Below are 20,232 nucleotides of genomic sequence, written 5' to 3' on the forward strand. Positions count from 1 at the left end.
AATGTGTTTTTGATAATGTATAAAATGGAGGTCTCAAACTGCTTCATGGTGATTCAACATCTGTGACACTTTCTGAGGGTTCCACTGTTCAGGTCAATCCCAGGTCACATAATTACATTCTACCTTACTAAATACTAGAGAGGAGTCTGAACCAGAATCCCAGATCTGGCATCCTGTACCTTAGGAAAGTTTGGATTCAGATCTAAAGCCCAGACTGAGCTTTGTGGTTCATGTCCATCTCTACCACTTCTTTCTCTCTCCCTCGTCCCCCCATGTTATATTTTAAATGGGTTGTGTGTTTTTCTGTACACTATTAAGCAGCTGAAGTGTTCTCCCCGGAGGTTGCTGCATTTCACTGGCAGGTAAAAATATTTCTATATACAGTCTGCAAATTGTATTGGAATAATTGCATGAAAAACACACCACTAATGTAGTTATTATTGTTTTAATCCTTTGAAGTCTGCACATACAGAGGGTGTTTGATTCTCCACTGGCTTGCTGCTTGTGTTGTCATTTACACCAGTGCAAAAAAGCTGTAAAACACTAGCAGCTTAGAGTGGTAAAGTTGTATGCTCACTTTGCCCGGGTGTAAATTATGCCACAAGCATAATTGTGCTTGTGCTCCAAAGCACAAGCACCTGGGTGCTCCAAAGTCCCGAAGCACTTTTTGGGCTGGTAATCTGGGAACTGTCTGCTTTCAGCACAGGAATCTCAGTTTCACAGTTCAGGCATTGCTGCAACAGAGGATGATTATGTGAATAAACTATAGAGAGCAATTTTGCACTAATTGGGACTGGGGGTGTATAAACTAGTTAATCTTTTAGGCCTTTCCTGTTTCTAATTTCTGTGGGCCTCTGAAGTAACTATGTTATTTTCTAGCCACATTTAGGGCAGATTCACTTGAAAGTTTTTATGCCACCAAGTTGAGTGAAGGTTAATAGATCTAGGGTCCATGCAGTCTTGACTCAGGTGAGCAGCCCTATTGACTTCAATAGGAGACCCATGTGAGGAAGGGCTTCAGGGTCACACTTTAGTCAGGAAGAGATCTGTCAAGCTCTTCTTCATATAGCTACTTAGCCACTGATTGCAGTGCAGTGATACCACTGAAAGGTCCCCTGCTGAAATAAGTTGTCTTGTCTACAATAGTTTGTTCTGGAGGTTCATACTTGTCACCAGCTGACTATGGCTAAAGTCCTTAGGCAAATGAGATCTCTGAAGAGAAATGGTAATCTAAAAGATTAGGAGTGGATTCTCAAATGGAATCCATCATTCTGCCCATGCAAGGCTGTGCTTTAAGCAGCCCCAGAAAACCCTGTAGCCAAAACAGAGCCCGAGGGCCAATTTATGGAGCAAATACCAAGTTTGGAGCCTTTATTACTACTCCTCATTCTGTTCATTTAAAATTTCTATGACCAGTTAAAAGATGGAAAACTTTTACAGTGCATGGAAGTCCAGCTAGATTCAGTAATGAAATAAGAAAGAGCTACTGAGGTAGAATTCTGCAATACTTAGTTTTGATACATAAATACAATTTTCAGAAGCATTTTGTTCCTTAACCCTGTTTTGCTGATTCAGTTCCTGGTGTTTTAGTATTTCACTGACATTTGAGAAGTGATTTCCAACTTTCCGATTCCCTTGGCTCTGGGATCCCCTATGGCACTGAATTAAAAAGAAACAGAATTAAGTAATACATAATTATTAACATAATGAAGAGGTGAAAAATACATGTACAACCCCTAGTCCCACATCCTCATCCATCCAGACAGTGGCAAAAGAACAACCAATCACTGAAGTACTGAGGGAACATCACAGGTTTGCAAGTGGACAGTCAGAAGCCAAAGCTGGCTGAGATACCCTGGTTGAATTTACTATGAGCGCGCTGTGAGCTTTCTCTGTACTGATCAGTGCTATGGTTCAGAAGGTCTCATATCACTTCCTCTATTAGTGAGGCTGCTCCTTTAAACATCCAAATGCCTAAGCCACTTCCCATCTGCTGGAAAAGATACACTGAGGTTAAGCAGGTGGATATTAAACTAGATGGAGTGAGGAGGAGGGTGGAGAAATTGTTTCACCTGTTCCTTGTGAGGCTTCTTTAAGATTTGTCTGTGGTTAAATGAAATAAGATACCTTCTGTAGGTTTATGCTGAAACCATTCCAATGAAGAAGGGTGCTTTCGTGGCCAAGGCATGGAACAGGGAGTTAGGACTCCATGGATCCTATTTCCAGTCCCTGGGTGACCTTGGACAACTAACTGAGGGTCAGGTTTTCAGACACTGGCCTCTATCTTTGCAGGGCATTACTTAAGACTGTGGTTTAAGTCACTTAGGGATAAACTCCTGTTTTGCAGGAGTAATAAGGGATTTAGACATCTATGTGATCTGAGCCACAGGCAAAAAATTGCACCCACCCAAAAAGTTCCTCATTCGTAACACAGGGATAATAATAATGTTTATCTCATGGGTTTCTTGCATGGCTTAATACATGAATATTACTAAAAACATTGAAATCCGATTAAAGGAAGTGATAGACGAAGTGCAAAACAGTGTTATTGTTATTGCCTAGATGCCCTGGTAATGGGCATTGTGTAAATGTATCAGAAAGATAGAGAGACACAAAGACAAACAGATGTTGAGCACCATTGCTCTATAGGCGTGGAGGACCCTCAATGTCTTGTAAGGTTGATCCCACAGAGTAGTACACAGAAGATGGGCCTTCCTCTCCTGAAAGCAGCCCTCTGCTGGGGCTGCTACTTTTGAGCCTCAAAGATGCTGCTGTGGAATCCAACCTTGGCCACCTTATCAATGCACTTCTCATGCTGCCTCTTCGTTCGCTCAAGACTGATCCTCTGGCAAACAATCTCAGCTCTGTCAAAATAATTTAGTGCTGCATCCTTGCTGCATGTCTAGAGTTTTATCTTTGCTACTGTAGCGGGAAACCAAAGTTAGGCTTGTGCATGTACATTATAGACCTAAGTAACTGCAGATAGCAAAGAGGGAAAGGCCAGGCTTATCAGTCCATAACACATCCCATGACCACGAAAAACCATTTTGAGAAGCTATCCATCACTTGGAAGGGCTGTGAGCTGCTGAAGAGAAGTACAATGATGTGGCATATGTTCCATGATAACCTCTGTCAGTGAAAAACACTTCTCTGCTCCAAATATCAGGAAGGTATTGAAGAACTTTGCTCCTGCTTAGTGGATTTGCTTTCTAATGACACATGGAAGATACTGTAGGGAGATTGAAGTCATTTCTGGCCTAGCCTGAATCAGTTCAATTTCTTTTCAGATGACTTTGCCACTGGGATCTTTTTCAGGCTCCTGGTTTGTGGGTTCAGCCAAGCATATACCACATATTCCACAGCTTGTAATTTTTAACTTCTTGGAGGGCAACATTTCTTACAGTGCCCAGGCAGAATGTGCATGCCTTGCATCGGGAACCTTACCAACTTATGAAACAATCTTTCTGGGTCTGATGCTGTAAGATGCCCTGTTAACTTCCTTGGAGTTTAATGGAAGTTGTGGGTGCTAAACATCTTGAGCAAAGAGTCTCAGTATTTTCCAGGATTGGGCCCTAACTGCAGCTGCTGTGCTGCCTGCTAAGATCTGAATTTGCATAAGGAAAATCTGTTTCTCTTGCAACATCTGGAGACATAAGACCTATCCAAGGCAGTCAGGGAGGGTTGTTTAGTCACAAACATGGAGTGTCAAATTCAGATTTGGTGTAAGTGGAGTGCAACTGTACTGAAGTCAGTAGACGGAATCTGGCCTGAATCTGGCTTTTCATAGTTTAACAATATGTTTGTAACTTTTGAGTCTACACAAGCATTTTATTACTGATATGGGAGTCCAAACAGGTTTTAAAAGTTGTTTGGAGGCTCACCCTTAAGTGATATTTATAACCCATTGTATTTACACTGTAAGCTCTTTGAGGCAGGGGCTGTCTCTCTTACTACACTTTTGTAAAGAAGTAGCACAATGAAGCCCTGATCTCAGCTGAGGTCTCTAGGCACCACTGAAATATAAATAAATAGTAATAATAAGATAGCTGTTACAGGATAGAAGGTTCAAGGAACCTGATATGCCATGAAGGCCTCTTTTATTGAGATGCCCTAAACTTAGGTGCTGGGATCCTGCATAGAGTCATTGCTCATGCAGACTGGTGAATCTTGTTAATTCCAAAAAGAATATAAGAGAAGAAGGAGGGTCCCTCTGAGGCACAGTGAAGTAAGGTTGGACTGCTGGTGTGTTGAGACCACTGGCTAGCCTGCTGACCAGTTTTGTCTCACAATTTCCTTACACACCCCTGTCTAACTATTTGTATCCATCTGTTGTCTTTTGTCTTATACCTAGACTACAAGCACTTTGGGGCAGGGACTGTCTTTATTTTCTGTGTTTCTTCAGCTCCTAGTACAGTGGGGTCCTGGCCCATGCCTGGGGCTCCTGGGCACAGCAATAATACAAATAATAAATAACAACAGTAAGGATTGGGATAGAGGAGGTCCTGTAGGAAAATCCCTAGGGACAGATACATTTGGGTAGAAAACATAGGCTGAAGTTTGTTGTTGTTTAAGGTAAGCCCCAGGAAGGGGGTGAGATTGGACTATGTGCAGGTGTGTACACGCTGCTCAGAGCAAGGTGGGAACTTCACCTGCTCACAGTAGTGTTTCAGTACCATGCCAATAACTGACAGCAAATTCCCAGCTCAGAACATTGTTAATGGTGACAAGGCTATGCAGGTGTTTGATTTTCCTAATAGATAGCAGGCAACATAAATTGCCCAAAACAAAATAAATCCTGCTTTCATCAGCTTCAGTGCTGGGTTCCACACAAAAATAAAAGGCCATTTACAAAACAAATCCATCAAACATTCCATTACTTACAGCTGCAGAAGGAATATCAGAGAGCCATGGATAATGAATTCAATGAAAGTCACGTGCTGAGAGCATGTTAGAGGCTACTCTTTATGGGACGAGCACATCTAGTTATCTTAACAATTACAGGCTGTTTGAATATTCAGTCCATGTCTTCTCTATTAGCATTTTTTATTTACTAAAAATACCTGAATGGTCTTATTCCAAATAAAAAGCAATGTCAGTGGTGAGGCTGCCTAAAGATATTACCTCACCCACCTTGTCTCTTTAATATCCTGGGACTGACATGGCTTCAACTATACTGCATTTAGCAATCCTACACTAACAAACTGTTGTGTGTAGTCTCAGTGCTTATTAGAAACTCCATAATAACAAAACAATGTGTACATGCAGCCCCAGTGCTCAGAAGTTATCCTACAATAATAAGCTAGTGTGTGCCTACATCCTGAGCAGTCAGAATGAACTCTGCCAGAACAGTCGAGTGTACACAGTTCTGGTACTTTAGGAACAACTCTACGATAACAAACCAGCTGGCTAATGAACCTAGAATAGAGGAAAAATGAATGATATAAGTTTCCAGAGCGTGGAGTTGTAAGAGAGGGGGGAAAAAGAACTGTTGATTCACAATTCTGGAGAGAACCCTCTTTTTAGGCAGGTCAGACCTTTAGTGACACGAGGTTGACATTATTTACCTTTCTAGTGCCATGCCTCACTGTAGGCTGAGGAAGGATGGGGCATCATACTTGTCACATATAAATTCACTCATAGAATACAAAGGCCTATTGACTGGAGCATATTCCCTGTGGTTAAACAATGTTTTGAATTCTCTGACTGTCAAGGTGGAAGCCAGCTCAGCATATAAAGGAGTAATCAGACACTTAACTATGGTGACTTTTGTTTGCTTGAATGCAAATTGAGTTAATGCAATTGCCTGATCTGAGGTCTGGCAGAACTTTCCCCCCAAAGCCATGGGCAGAAATCGTCAGGGTTTTCACGTCCCTCTCAAACACATCCACAACCACACTGAATACAGTAATATTATCTGGCACTTTGGTCTCAAAGGCATGTTACAAAGGAAGTATCATTGTCCCCATTTTACAAATGGAGAAGCTGAGGTGAAGTAACTTCCCCAAGGTCACCCAACAAGCTGATGGTCAAGCCAGAAACAGAACTGTAATCTTCTGAATATCACTCCAGAACCTTATCCACTGGGCCATGGTATTGTCTAGACAGCTAAGAGAACTGAAGCTATGGAGACAACTCACGGATTTTACAATCTTCTCAATTAGCACCAACAATAGGGTAGCAAAGGGTTCCAGATGCCATCAGAATGAATTTCATTAACAAGTCACCAGCTTGTCAGAATGGTCAGATCTTTGCCTTAATAACTGCCTGGGTTTTTATTATCAAGGACAATAGATACTGCAGAGCCCAGAGGGCAGCAGCCTTCAGATTATGTGGAAGGGGTGTTTGTGAGCCCCTGGCTGCTCCCTCCGTTCCATGATAGAGGGCAATAGGGTGACAAATTGGAACAGCAACACCTTGCTAAACTGCTGCTCCTTTGCAGTCATTGGTAAAACTCCTATTGATTTCAGTAGTTTAGAATTGGGTCATGACAATGGAGCCATAGAAAGAATGCTGGATTTCCCAGTGTTTCAGTTGGTGTGGCTTGGACAGCGAGCTGGGAGGGGCTGTGTACCTCACCGTTGCAGTTAGTGAAAATATGCTAGGGTGGTTTTGCTTCTAGGTCACACAATCATGGAATTAAAACAATAAATTGAGGTTTTAATGCACTCAAAGGAGTCAATCTGCAAACACACTCTTAATTGGAGAGGATAAACTATCAGTCAGAAAAAAAAGAGCCTGCCACACTGTATGCTGCCTAACACCTGCTTCCTAGGGGGGGAAAAAGAATCAGAAAGCACCAAGGGAACATATGAATTGAATTGTATTGAAAATTTACTTAGCCAACCTTTAGGGACCAATTTTTGTCTCTCAGAACTGATTTCACTGCACTATTTGTCTTGGTAATGTAACCAGAATTGCTTTCTTCCTTCTGGGAATTCAGGTGCCTGTTGCTCTAACCTCTTCTGAGCTGAAGCAGAGACTGTGCTACCTATCAGGCAAATCCTCAGTCATTACTACCAATCCTTTCTTCTATCACACCCAGTTTCAATGTGCCTTCCCCCCCAGCCACCCGGTAGAGGAGGCTGCCATCAGGCCCAGCTGCCCACTAACCCCTCTGTCTGAGAGATGTTGCAAAGTCCCTAACTGTGCACCAGGCAGGGCAATTGAAGGGGAACAATCTCCTGAAGGGAGGTCCTCTCAAGGGGTGGAGGTGGGGAGAGATCATCATATCCTATGAACTGTTGCTGAGATTTGTTTTTTATTTCTAAATCCAGTTTGATTTATTTGTTGTAAAGACCTCTGGTAGAGAGTGCAATCTTGAGCTTTCTGCATCTTTTGGATGCTCTGGAGGAGCATTGTTTCCTACAGTCTTTCCTACTCACAAAGAAGCTGGATCTTCACAAAGGAAATCCTTGGCCTACTTCCAAATCCAAGAGTGGTGGCAGTGCTTGAGTGAACCTAGCTTTGCATATTCATACACCAGCAATCTGAGAACTTGAAGGCTAGACCGTTGGATACAACTGAGCTGCACTTTGTGCAGGACCTAAAGATGGTGCATGGATACAGTTATGCTCCTTTGATCCTGGGACCAGGTGAAGGCCAGTTTGATCCTCAGCATAACTTAGAGCATTCTCAGGGCTGCTCTAAATTGCACCAGTACTAATGGCTCCATGGAAGCTGCTCTTTGATTCAAGATTGCCAGAGTGCAGCAAGCTGGCTATGTCAGATTTACAGCAGCCAGGGATTCCCCTATGCTAGAGGAAACACAATTTGCCCCAGTAGTGCAGCTTTTTGGTAGAAAGGGAGACTCAGTGGAAAGATGAGAAAGGAGGGTGAGTAATGTGGTCAGAACAATCTGCAAGAAGATGATAATTGCTTCTGTGTTTTGTATGGAATGCAGGGTACTGATGTCAGTGTCGGGGAAGCCAGTCAGAGGGAGGTTCTAATCAGGGGCGGCTCTAGACACCAGCGCGCCAAGCAGGCGCGTGGGGCGGCCGTTTCCCGGGGGGGCGGCATTTGGCTCCGGTGGAGCTCCCGCCGGCATGCCTGCGGCAGGTCCACCGGAGCCCGGGACGAGGGGACTTGCCGCAGGCATGACTGCGGCGGGTCCCGTCTTCCCGCGGCTCCGGGTGAGCTCCCGCAGGCATGACTGCGGCAGGTCCGCTCGTCCCGGGCTCCGGTGGACCTGCCGCAGACATGCCGGCAGGAGCTCAACCGGAGCCGCGGGAAGAGGGGACCCGCCGCGGGATCGGGGAAGGGCGGCGCAGCGCTCCGCGCTGCTTGGGGCAGCCTACTTTCTAGAGCCGCCCCTGGTTCTAATAATCCAAATAGAAGACGATGAGGACCTGGATGAGAACTTTAGCTGTGCAGTCACATGACATTTTTCAACTAGTTCTCAGTTACCATTAATTTTGCAAAGAGATTTTTTTAAACTATATTTATAGTTTTTTTCCAATGCCAGCAACTCCTTGTGACAAGAACCAGCCTTTTCTATTGCCTTGTGCATTACCTTAAAAGGTCTGTCCCCCTGAGTATCCTTGTTATCATCTCATGCCTTTCCTTGATCTTTCTGAGAGGCCTGGTCTACACTACACATTTAAACCGGTTTAAGGAGCGTAAAACCGATTTAACGCCACACCCGTCCGCACTAAGAGACCCTTTATATCGATATAAAGGGCTCTTTAAATCGATTTCTGTACTCCTGCCTAACGAGAGGAGTAGCGCTAGTATCGGAATTACCATATCAGATTAGGGTTAGTGTGGCCACAGATCGACGGTATTGGCCTCTGGGTGGTATCCCACAGTGCACCACTGACCGCTCTGGACAGCAATCAGATCAGAACTCGGATGCAGTGGTCAGGTAGACAGGAAAAGCCCCGCCAACTTTTGAATATTTCCTGTTTGCCCAGCGTGGAGCTCCGATCAGCACGTGTGGCAATGCAGTTAAAAATAAAAATAAAAAAAGAGCTCCAGCATGGACCATGCGGATGTGATCGCTGTAAGGGCAGGCAAATGTGTTCTATCAGCGCTCCGTTACAGAAGACGAAATTCAAAATCATTTTTAAAAATTCTCCAGACAGATGCCATAGCAGGGACTCAGCGCACTGCTGCGTGACAAACGTAACGGAAAGCCAAAGAATCAAATGGACGCTCATGGAGGGAGGGAGCGGGGACTGGAGGACTCAAGCAATCCCACAGTTCCTGCAGTCTCCGAAAAGCATTTGCATTCCTGGCTGAGCTCCAAATGCTTCTAGGGTCAAACACAGTGTCCGTGGTGGTTCAGGGCATAGCTCGGCAATTTACGCATCCCCCCACCCACCCCCAGAAGTGAAAGGGAAAACAATCCTCTCTTGACTCTTTTACATGTCACCCTATCTTTACTGAATGCTGCAGATGTAGGAACGTTACATTTCCTAAGCGCTAAGGGGGTTGGAATGCCGCCCCTGGATTTAGAGCGGCTGAAATGGTTCCCACACCCCCCACACTTCCGGTCAGGAGGTACATAGATTAAGCGCTGATAAGGTGTGTATTTCTGGAGTACATAGTGCAAAGCACCAACCAGGAGAGAGGGCGAGATGTTGGCTTCAGTTTGTACATGCGTATAATAGCATGATTTATATAACCACTTATAATAAATAGACGTGGACAGCCCCGTTGGGGGCGGCTCCACGGAAACAGACTGACTGACTCGGCTCCGTCATTACTACATCTGGTGACCCCGACGTGATACCCCCTGCTCATCGGCTGGAACAGCCCCCGGTGCACCGACCTTCGCTAGAAAAGCTTCATTTCGTGAGTATGGGGGGGAATTTGTCAACTCAGCAGAAAGTTCATGCGAAAGAGTTGAGAGCTATTTTAAAACAGGCTGGCGGGCCAGCCTCCCTGAGCCAGTTAGAACAGTTGTTAATGGAAATTAATTGCCAATGTCCTTGGTACCCGGATCGCGGGTCATTGTTGGTAGATGATTGGATAAAAATAGGGGCGACACTGCACGCAGAGCCTAGAGATGCGGTGCAGTGGCTCCTGCTTTGGCAGCGATGCAAGGAGGCTCTGGAGACAATCGGGATTGGAGCGTCCTCCAGGGCTAGCCTTCTCACCCCCGCGCCTTGGGTCCCCCCTCCTTACCCTAGGATCTTGCCTCCCAAGCCGCTTCAGGCGGTACCCAACTGCCATGATGCATGCCCGGGTACGGAGGGCACTTCACAGCTGAATCATCGGCTGTCTCCCTTTCAGGCAATGATACACAGGGAGGAGAAGGGAGAATTGAGCAGCGAGGAAGAATTGAGCAGCGAGGGAGAATTAAGTAGCAAGGAGACAGAACAGAGCTCCACAGAGATAACAGAGCTACTGGCTGCCTTCCCAGTAACACATCTCCCTGGCAATGCAGAGGGGGAGGTCATAGTGAATTTCACAGCCCTCCCCTATTCTGTTCTTAGAGAGGCGAGGCGAGCAGTTACCGAGTCTGGATTGGAATCCACCTTTACCCGAGGCATGTTAGAAGGGACTGCAAATGGGTATAGCATGCTCCCCCAAGATTGGAAGGATTTTTGTAGAATGCCTTTAAGCCCCGCACAGTATGTTATTTGGGATAGTGAATTTCAACAGGGGCAGGCATTGGGGGGGGCCTATACTCCCGAGCAATTGTATGGAGCAGGACAGTTCGCCGCTATACGAGAGCAGGCAGATAATCCTGATGCCCTGTGGGAATTAATGAGGAAGCTTGCTTATCGGTATCCCCCTTGAGGGACTGGCGGATACTGGAGCTGATGTTACAGTCATCTCCGCTCGGCAGTGGCCATTCACCTGGGACAGGTTTGAAGTGCCAGCCATTTGGGGAGTGGGCAGATTGCAGGCCGCTCAACAAAGCACCCGATGGATTGCTATAACTTTGAGAGAAGGGGGAAAGGAGATTTTCCTTAAACCCTATATCATGGATATTGCTGTATCCCTATGGGGAAGAGACTTGTTATTGCATTTTACTGTTTATGATTGAGGCCAGAAATTTATTCTTAGCCTTTTGTAGTTAATTTATTTTGTTTATATTTTACCATTTATGATTGAGTTTATTGCCCTTTCCCTTGTATGGCTAACCAGTACCCCTGTGTGGGTGGAATAGTGGCCACTGCCCCAGAAAAAGTTTTTTGTATTGTATCACTTATGTGAGGAACAATACCAGGCGGGCCATGTGGAAGAATCCACTAGTCCCTGGCATTCACCTGTTTTGGTTATCAAGTAAAATCTGGTGAATGGCGAATGCTCCATGATTTTAGAGCGATTAATGCATGCATTTAACCCATGGGACCCCTGCAGTGTGGAATCCCAAATCCCAGTTTTATCCCATATGATTATTAGCTTATGATAATAGGTTTTAAAGATTGTTTTTTTTAATGATTTTTTCTTGTTTTAAAGATAGGGAGCTTATTTTCCCCGGGGAGGTGGTGGTGGTTTTTATTTAATTTTTTGGACCCCTGCCCCCGGGCATGATGGGGCTGATCCTCCCTCGTTCCCATGCCGGAAAATATGGCATTTAGATAGTTCCCAGGGTAATAGATAGTGATTATGTGGGAAGTATTTATGTTTAGATTTGGGCTTTTATGCCAAAATAGCAGCACCAAGGGGACTCATGGACCCGGATGGTGATTTTTCCCTTCCCTTTTGGCTAATATATTTTGCTATTGCCTGGCCGAGTCCTGCCGTTTTCATTGCAGCTTTTTCTTGGCTGTTCGCCAAGCCCTCCCTTCTGCTAAGTGGTGTCCTTGACTGAGTCAGTGTTTTGGTTTTTTTTTCTTTTGGCTTTTCAGTTAACCCATTTTGTTCTTTTCGGATCCTATTGATAGTCATGTATTTTTTCATCAAAATGCTGAATTTTTAGTGAAGCATTTTATGATTCCCCTAATTCAAGCCCAATGTATTGTTTTAATTTGTAATCATTGTGCAAGTTTTTTTTTATTGCCCCAAATTGGGTGTTAATCCCCGTGGCCTTTTATTTAATTAAATTTGGCAAAATGGATGTCACGCTTTATTCCCCTTTTTTCTCCTTGGAAATATTTACATGTTACCATTGATACCTATTCCCATTACATTTGGGCCACCCCCCAATGGGGCAAATAGGCCAAACATGTAATTAATTACATTTTTGCTGCGGTGGCCGTAATGGGCCGCCCCCCCCGATAAATAAAAACCGATAATGGCCCCGCCTACATTTTTTACAGATTTTCAGATTTTTGCACGCAGTGGCAAATTAACCACGTTTTTGGTATTTTGTATAATTCCACAGGTCAAGCCATTGTGGAATGGATCTATTATACACTTAAAGAGTACCTACAAAAAGCAAAATAAAACAGTGGGGGATGATGGGCCAACCATGGGAGCCAAACAAAATCAATTGGCGATAGTATTGTTTACCCTAAATACTTTAAATGTCTTTCAGAATTTCACAGTCACTGAACGACATTTTAAGACGGAAACCCCGCTCCCATGCCCATCTGTTAAATATAGGCAGAGCCCAGACCCTAATTGGTATGACCCCGTTCCATTGAGAATTTGGGGACGGGGGCATGCCGCTGTGCTTACTCCCACAGGTCCATTGTGGGTCCCTGCCAAGAATGTGCGACCGTGGCACAATGACGTGGCATCAAAGCCTCAAGAACTCGATACCCAACTTCAATTTGACCCTAACCGAGACCTTTCCAGTGTGCCGAGCCACAAAGACGGCACCAAAGGTTACCTGGGGGCAGGTGAAATGACTGGCACAGCAGGCTCAGCAAACGCTGGAGAATAACAAGGCCAAGCCTACCCCCGAGAATTTTACTGCTGCTATTTTTGCTTGTTTGACCGTTAATTCTTGTACCATATTGTTGTGTTGTTTTTGTGTGTCATTGGTTGGGGCTGAACCCGAATTGCATAGCCGCATGCGTTATAATATATGGGCTCGACTTGCGATCCTTGCCAATCAATCTTCCTTTTGTTTACAGCAGGCCCCTGAGATGCATGGCCTGCTGGGCACCTGCCTGGTCCCAGTATGTAAGGCACCAGGCGATGCTGTAGATGCATTGGGGATGTTGAATTTTATGAATGCCACCGAGATTCGATATTCTTCTATGAGCCTGTGGGGCCAAGCCACTTATGTGAAACCCGCGGGTGCTTTGTCCCTTTTTACCCCGTGGGTAGCCAATCATGCCAATTTGACCTGTGCACGGATGGTTAATTGCACACGTCACAAGCCCCCAAAAGGATGTTTGCGGGTGGGTACCCCAGGATGGAATTGTACGCGCTTTCAAAATGTGTCCAGCAATTACGGGCACATCGCGTTACCGGAGGGTTGGTTTTTTACATGTGGTCAGAGGACCTTCAATTATATTCCAGCCAATATTTCAGAAGCTCAATGTTGCCTAAGTAGGCTCACATTGATACTCCCCACGAGGTCAATGTTGACTGATTCCCGCACTAATGAGACCCGTACCCGACGCCGGCGAAGCTCAATTACCATGAGGCCAGAATGTAATGCCCATGTCAGCCTTTTCAGTCAGGCCGAGTACGTTTCTCTGGCCGTTTCCTTGGTGGGTCTCCCTGCGTTAGGAGTAGCCAATCATCAACAGCTCAGTTGATTGGCATGTGCCCTAGTGAAAAATATTAATTATACGTCTGCTGCCTTAGCCTTGCTGAATTAAGAATAGGAGGAGCTTCGCGATGCCATGTTAGATAATAGAGCAGCAATTGATTATCTGCTATTGCTTAGCCATGTGGGTTGTGAAGAGGTATATGACATGTGTTGTTTTAATCTGACAGACAATTCTAAACGGATTCAAGCACACATAGATAACCTCCAAGAATTGGCACAACACATTCAGCAGGACAGGAACCCATCATGGTGGGATAACCTTTGGGCGTGGCTACCATCCATGGGATGGGTCCGAACTGTTCTGCAATATGTTTTGATTGTTACCGCCTGCTTGATTGGTTTTTGTTGCTTAGCTCAGTGTATTCCTAACATAATTGGGCTGTGTTTTACACCCTCTCGGCGCAAACCCCTGCCTACACCCCAAGCCGTCATGTATGCCTATAAAATCCTGAAACATGCGGACCAGGCACGGGTCGATAAAACAGAAAAGGAGGGGATGTAGGAACGTTACATTTCCTAAGCGCTAAGGGGGTTGGAATGCCGCCCCCGGATTTAGAGCGGCTGAAATGGTTCCCACACCCCCCACACTTCCGGTCAGGAGGTACATAGATTAAGCGCTGATAAGGTGTGTATTTCTGGAGTACATAGTGCAAAGCACCAACCAGGAGAGGGGGCGAGATGTTGGCTTCAGTTTGTACATGCGTATAATAGCATGATTTATATAACCACTTATAATAAATAGACGTGGACAGCCCCGTTGGGGGCGGCTCCACGGAAACAGACTGACTGACTCGGCTCCGTCATTACTACATGCAGATAAACGCGATGCTGCAGCAGTCAACACCAACATCCTCACTCCCCCCCGCCCCGCCATGGGTGGCTGATGGTGCAATATGACTGATATCCATCGTCATCATCAGCCTTTTGGCACATGGGGCAGTGCAAAAGGACTGGTAACCATGCTGACTAGCATCCAGTGAGGTCGACCATGGGCGCCTGTGTAAAAAACTCTTGATTTTTTATGGTAGATGGTGCAATATGGCTGGTAACCGTCTTCATCATAGCAACAGGGGTCTGAGCTCCATCAGCCCCCACCTTTCATGTGTAAAGAAAAGATTCAATTGTCCCTGGACTAGCAGCGGGATGCTGGGCTCCTCTCCCCCACACTGCTTAATGTCCTGTCTGGACTATCATAGCAGCTGGAGGCTGCCTTCCACTCATTTCTCACTAACAAGTCACTGTGTCTTATTCCTGCATTCTTTATTACTTCATCACACAAGTGGGGGGACAATGCTACGGTAGCCCAGGAAGGCTGAGGGAGAACGGAATCAACAGGTGGGGTTGTTGCAGGAGGACCCCCTGTGAATAGCATACAGCTCATAATTTCTGCGGGATCTGACACAGCTCAGCTGTGCTCTCTGGTTCTATGATACACTGGTTCTCTAGTACACTTGCCCCATATTGCTTGTCTGCCGTTGCTTTCCCAGAGGAAGGAGTGACTGACGACATTTACCCAGAACCACCCGCGACAATGATTTTTGCCCCATCAGGCACTGGGATCTCAACCCGGAAATTCCAAGGGGCGGGGGAGGCTGCGGGAACTATGGGATAGCTACGGAATAGCTACCCACAGTGCAACGCTCCAGAAGTCGACGCTAGCCTCGGACTGTGGACGCACACCACCGATTTAATGTGTTTAGTGTGGCCGCGCGCACTCGATTTTATACAATCTGTTTTGCTAAACCGGTTTATGTAAATTCGGAATAATCCTGTAGTGTAGACGTACCCAGAGTCCTGTTCTGCGAGATTGATTTGACCATTCTGTGCATGGGAAATACTCACATGTCTACTCTACCCAGGCCTCTTGTCCAGGCAATTTCTCACCTGCTGCTGAGGTGATCTATGGGAATGATATATATTGATTAGTGGCTGGACATGAAACTGCAAGGCTGAAGGGCATTTCTTTTATTGAGAGCTGATTCCCTGTTTGCTCCATTTTCCTGTTATGAGCACCACAAGCAAAGATTAACGTCGGCTGTTCCACTTGTTTAAGCAGCTGATGTCTCAGCCCTGGATCCCACCTGGGGCTCCCTGCTGGACAATAACATTGGAACATTACTAAGCTAAGCAAAAAGCCATAAACAATGGCAAAGTTTGAGCTTCTAGGTGGATAAAGAATATATAGGCTTTCTTCAGGAGCAGAATGACTACTGAAGCATGGAAAACTAAACCCCACTATGGACAGAGAGATAACACTCATTATATTTTTCTATAATATCCTGAAGGATTCCAAAGTGCTATGCAAATAGGCATCACAGAACTGCAGCCACCACTGGGGTGGGATGCAGCTGTTTTAACAGCAATGCTCTATAATGTGAATAGGCACCATTGCCCTCTACTGATGAATATGTCGGACTTGTTCAAGTCAAATCATATGAAATGCAAATGATCAAATGGTCAGATATTATGGATGGATAGATGTGGAGGAAGACGTTGGAAGAATCTGACAACTAGGAAAAGCAGAAGGGAAACACACATGGAACCATTCAACCTAGTCATCTACAGTAGGTATTCTGCTTTTGTCAATGAGGAGGTAGAAGAGATAGGTAACAGGCCAAAGACAGACAGCAGCCCAATCAATGACCAAAAATGGAGCTTCTGGAAAAGCGAGAAGGAGCAAGTGATCCTGACTGGAATTCCACAATGAGGAACCTGGCTTGAGAAAAATATGATGGTTTAGTATCTACTATTGTCTGAAAAGCTCCAGATTTAAGTTTGTTGGGCTTTTATTGCAGCACAGGTCCAGAATCATAATGCAAAGTAGCACACTTGAATCTCAAGTACAGTCAGAAAAATGAGAAATAGAGCTCATGCAGCCATCAAGGCTTCCAATTATATTTTCTCGCCTCATTCCACAAGAAAAATACCAGGCAAGCCTTGAGCTACATTGCAAACCACCGAACTATGAACATTACATCTTGTAGCTGCCATAAACTTGCAGAGATGGGGAATTTTGCAGGGTGTGATTAGGCTGCCATTTGTTTGACTAAGCAACAGAGAAAGGAAAGAGAATACCACACACGCCTCCTGCCATTAGTAGCTCTGTCTGTCTCCATCTGTTATCCATCTAGAGCCTGCCTGAGGGAATTTACAAGCTCTTCAGGATGCAGTGAGTGAATGCTCTTTGGCCATAAACTTGAATTCTGATTTTAGCACTGGATCCACCCTCTAGGCCTTGCAACAAGTAACAGGACTTTTACAGGCCTCTGGTGGAAGTCAGCTGTTACTTTTAGAACATTTGTAAACTTCAGCATGAATTCTGATCTAGATCTTAGTCAGGTCTCATGGATTCCTGGGAGTGTGACTCCTTAAGAATGACCTCCTCCTTCACCTAGTCTGGGACTGAGAAAAAGTGGCTGAGCCTCATAGGCTCAGATGGACATGCCAAGCTATCCTTGAATAATCCCTTTAATGGTCTGTACACAATGAAGTGCTCATGCCCTCTCAAACAAGGGAGGAAGAAGGAAGGTTTGTTCTGAAAGTTGCATGGAACACAGCAGACTGAGGAGGGATCTGTTATTTTCTTCTAGAAAATTACTGTAGTACCCTACTAGGGTGACCAGATAGCACGTGTGAAAAACTGGGACAGGAGGTGGGGGGTAATAGGTGCCTATATAAGACAACGCCCCAAATATTGGGACTGTCCCTATAAAATCGGGACATTTGGTCACCCTATTAACCCTATTGTAGTGATCCAAAGCAGTGCAGAGTTATAGGCTGCTGCTGTGGAATACCACAGTGGGTTTGATACGGGCTTCTATTGTCTTGATTGGGAGCCATATAAAGGAGACTATAACCTGTGCCTTGAGACTGTAAGGCTTTTATGAGGATCCTAAGCAAATCCTGGGTTTGTGTTTGTTTAGCACTACAGCTCTGAGGCTTTATGCACTCTGCTGATTTCTATGTGCAGTCTGCAAAGAGGGAGAGGTTTAAGGGTTCAAGAACACACCACAAAAGGGTGACATTTTGAGAAATCTGCAAAAGCGTTTTCAGAAGAGAAGATGGTGGCAAATTACATAAATTCACATGTATTCATTCTGCTGACATACAGCTCAAGAGCAATTTTAGGTGGAGCAATCCTGCTCCCAAAATTGGAACTATCTGAAATGAGGCTCTGTTGATCCCCCTGAGCTAAATCTAGTCTGATTCTTCAAATAGCTTATGAAAAAACTGAGTCTTAGACCTCCAAAATAAGGCTCTCACTTGCCCCTCACCCTCAGAGCACATTTACTGGCCTCCACATATGCTTGCTGGTGAGGAGGGGAGAATCCAGGATATTGCTGATGTGAAACCAGTATGTTTCATGTTACATTTCCACATCACCTTTCATCAGGGAAGGACACTAAAGACTAGTCTACACTAGAAGCACTACATTGGCACAGTTGCACTGATGCAGCTGTGCCACTGTAGTGCGCCTGGTGAAGACACTCAAAGCCAATGGGAGAGAGCTCTCCCGTCGGCATAATAAATCTACCTCTGCAAGCGATTGTAGCTGTGTCGGTGGGAGAAGCTCTCCCACAAACTTAGCGCTGTCCACACTGGCGCTTAGGTCAGTACAACTTATGTTGCTCAATTGCTTAGTCACACCCCTGAGCGACATACATTATACCAACATACGTGGTAGTGCGTACAAGCCCTAAGAGTTTGAAGACTATGGGCTAGTTTCTGCCTGGCCCTTAGGCACATGTGCAGTAGGTGAGAGGAAGGGAGTAAGGAGCCTTCCTTCCCCGTGCATAGCCCTGGGCAGAATTGCAGTCCTGGTATTTCAGCAGTGAGCAGGGACTGCTTGTAACTACTCCAGTGCATGGTGACCCAAAGAGGGCAATGGAGGAGTGAAAAGTAGGGAGAGATATGGCTTCACTTCCCACTCTGTTGACTAGCACTCTGTTGGGAGTTGAGCAGAATATTCAGCACCCTATGGAATAGTGTAGGCATTTGCATGCTCTCTTGCATGTCTCCCCTCTGGGAGACATTCTGACTGCCTTGAGTCCTTGGGGCAAATTCATCCCTGGTGTAACACCACTGAAATTGGATTTGCACTAGGGATGAATTTGGCCCGCTCTGCTTCATATTGGAAAGGAGGAAGGATAGTCTTAGTAATTAAGCAAACTGGTGAGTCCTGACTCTGTTCTCCATATGGCTGGGGAGGTTTATTGCCACTGCGATCATTACTTCATCTACCCATTTTAGAGTAAGTAAATATTCCTCTGGTCTAGTCGGAAGTCGAACTCTAAGCTAGATAGGCAAAACCTCATTACCTTTCCCCATCACCTAATGTTACCAAATTAACTCTATCCCTGGGACATATTGGAGTGGTGTATCCGTACAGTCCTGCAGGTAGCCACATTAATCACTTGTCGGGGAGACTAGAGGAGAAAACTGTATGTCATCAGTCATAACCTTTTAACCAATTTCGCAGGAGCTTGCTTGCTTTTGGAGCCAATGGATGGATGGCTTCCTTTGCTCTTATGTCAGCTCCGAATATTGTAGTCACACAGATACCCCAAGAGAACTGTTTCAGTACAGAAATAAAAACCCGTCTGACCGCACAGCTCTAGTTGTCACCTACCACCCCGCACTGGGTATCATAAAAAAACTACAACCCATACTCAATGGGACCCTATCCTGAAAGAAATCTTTCCTGAATCCCCTCTTCTGGCCTTCAAACAATCCCCAACCTCTCCAAGCTCATCGTCAGAAGCAAGAGTCTCCACAGATCAGGAGAAACAAACTCAACGTGGCACCAGACCCTGACAGAGCAACAGATGCAACACCTGCAGACATATCTCCATTGCTACAATGATCAACACCCTCACCCAACATACCTTTCAAGATCCATGGGTCCTACACATGCCTATCACAACATGCACATCCAGTGCATTAAATGCCCCAAATAGCAACTATGTGGGTGAAACCCGACAGTCACTACACTGTTGAATGAACTCAAGGAAAGTGGTAAAAGACAAAAACACCACATCACCTGTGGGTGAACACTTTTCACAAAGTGATCATTCTATATCTGACCTATCAGTCCTCATCCTCAAAGGAAACCTGCACAACACTTTCAAAAGATGAGCCCTGGAGCTTAAATTCATAACTTTGCTAGACATTAAAAATCACGGCCTGAATAGACACACTGGATTTACGGTTTATTACAATAATCTGTAACCCATTAACAACCCCCTCCAGCTGCTTCCCTCTCTCCCACCCTTTCCTTTACTGTCCTCTCTTCCCTATGTCTGGAGGGGTATTAATGTGCCACTTCACTTTGAATGGTTCTTTGAAATATGTGTTAACTACTTATGCTAAACAATCTGTTCCATCTTGCATTTAGCAGTGACACTCTGAGCTAGTTACCCAGACCAGAAGGAGAGCTCTGTGTAAGCTGGAAAGCTTGTCTCTCACCAACAGAAGTTGGTCCAATAAAAGATATTACCTCACCCACCTGGTCTCTCTAGCGCCTAATACTATCTTTTCACTTTTAATTTCCTGTTCTAGTTTAAGCAGATAATTGGAGAGAATCAGAGAAGCGTGCGGAGGAGGCAGGAAAG

The 20,232-nt window shown here is 45.2% G+C and overlaps 1 long non-coding RNA gene across 1 annotated transcript; it reads left to right on the forward strand.

Annotated features, from left to right (window-relative positions):
- Window positions 1-9,451: 9,451 nt before the first annotated feature.
- On the forward strand, window positions 9,452-14,404 carry LOC120402943. The gene is made up of 2 exons (XR_005597376.1): window positions 9,452-9,792; window positions 12,582-14,404. It is a non-coding gene; the product is annotated as an uncharacterized LOC120402943 (long non-coding RNA).
- The last annotated feature ends 5,828 nt before the right edge of the window (window positions 14,405-20,232 follow it).

Source organism: Mauremys reevesii, linkage group 4, assembly GCF_016161935.1.
Source record: "Mauremys reevesii isolate NIE-2019 linkage group 4, ASM1616193v1, whole genome shotgun sequence".
Classification (NCBI taxonomy): domain Eukaryota; kingdom Metazoa; phylum Chordata; order Testudines; family Geoemydidae; genus Mauremys; species Mauremys reevesii.